This window comes from Drosophila biarmipes, chromosome 3R, assembly GCF_025231255.1.
Source record: "Drosophila biarmipes strain raj3 chromosome 3R, RU_DBia_V1.1, whole genome shotgun sequence".
Lineage (NCBI taxonomy): Eukaryota > Metazoa > Arthropoda > Insecta > Diptera > Drosophilidae > Drosophila > Drosophila biarmipes.
Window position 1 is genome coordinate 5892625 of NC_066616.1, and position 1424 is coordinate 5894048.

At 46.1% G+C, this 1424-nt stretch overlaps 2 non-coding genes across 2 annotated transcripts; one reads left to right on the top strand and one right to left on the bottom strand.

The window, feature by feature from the left end:
- Nucleotides 1-394: 394 nt before the first annotated feature.
- Nucleotides 395-467, top strand: Trnak-uuu (transfer RNA lysine (anticodon UUU)). The gene has a single exon. It is a non-coding gene; the product is annotated as a tRNA-Lys (tRNA).
- A 792-nt stretch (nt 468-1259) lies between these two features.
- Nucleotides 1260-1332, bottom strand: Trnak-uuu (transfer RNA lysine (anticodon UUU)). The gene has a single exon. It is a non-coding gene; the product is annotated as a tRNA-Lys (tRNA).
- Between the last annotated feature and the right edge of the window lie 92 nt (nt 1333-1424).

Here is a 1424-nt window from a genome sequence, read left to right on the forward strand (position 1 = left end):
AACAATGTTCTTAATGTATCTTTGCCATTTCATATTTATATTCAATAGATCGCTTTGGCGTACCTACTGCAGCTAAAATTATGTTAACCTTTAAGCGCAGTATCGCTTGTATTTTCAGTTACTCCGGTAATGCGTAATAATGTACAGCTCCAAAGAGTCGCTGGAGACTGGCAGCCACGTCTCTAAGAGATCAATATTTTTAAATATTTCTTAAGATTTTAATCGTGACTTATTAAACACATAAAAACATTTTTACAGGCGATAAACACTTACCCAGGCTCTGCTGATTAATTGCGGAACTGCGCCACTGAAAAGAGCAAGGGATACGACTTTAATAGTTCTCTCACGTACACACAAGTACATGCCTAGGCAGTTTGCCGCGCTCTGGCAGAATGCCCGGATAGCTCAGTCGGTAGAGCATTGGACTTTTAATCCAAGGGTCCAGGGTTCAAGTCCCTGTTCGGGCGATCCGTTTTTTTCTTCTTGTTCTTGTTTTTCAAACTCTGATTTTATTTTTTTTATTGAAACCCAGATAAATCACTAAAGAATGTACCGCCGTGCGTACTTCCACCGCCACAGTTGGCAACGCGGCTGCGATCAAGCAGTTGGCGAACTGCTTCGCGTCGATAAGGTGGTGCGCCGATAAGGCAGTTCTTCGAATGGAAGCGACGCGGTGACGTGTGGCTGAGTTTGAGACGCAGGCACTCCGACTGGAAGGTTGGCAGCTTCTGTAATCACGCTTCTGTGAGGTCCGATTGTGGGATGGCCTGAGGCTGGGATCTACTGTGTAGCGGACCAGCCCATGTTGACGGAACGTCCGCACTAAGCTCGCCATCAATATGGGTGCCATGGAGGAGTCCGTGGCATTCAGGTTGGCTAAGGAGGGATGAACCGGGCCAGGGGTGAAAACCAGCAGCCAAGAGTTCCCGTGGTAGGCAGTAGTGGGATAGCGTACCGGAGTGGACTGCCGTTATCAGCCCAACCAATATGGTTGGACCACAATCCTTTTGCCATGTTGCTGCAGCTCCAACCAGTTTTCTTTTTGCTTTTTTGCTCAACACAAAGTCATCTCATTTCTTGTACTTTCCCGCCTGGGGGTCAAATCGAACAGAACAAGAAAAACGCAGTGTAGTGGAACTCTATATTCCTCCCATGTAATTTATTTAAAACTTGATAATATTTATGGCGAAACACTATTTTCAGTTATACAAACTTCCATTTCGCGATAGGGGCTGCAAAAAAAAAGAAAAAATGTGTGCCGCCCGAACAGGGACTTGAACCCTGGACCCTTGGATTAAAAGTCCAATGCTCTACCGACTGAGCTATCCGGGCATTCGAACGTCATGCAGCAGAAAACATTACTTAGAGGAAGGTACTCTCACGTCCTGCCAGCCCAAGATCACCACCAAAAGAGAGGATGCGTG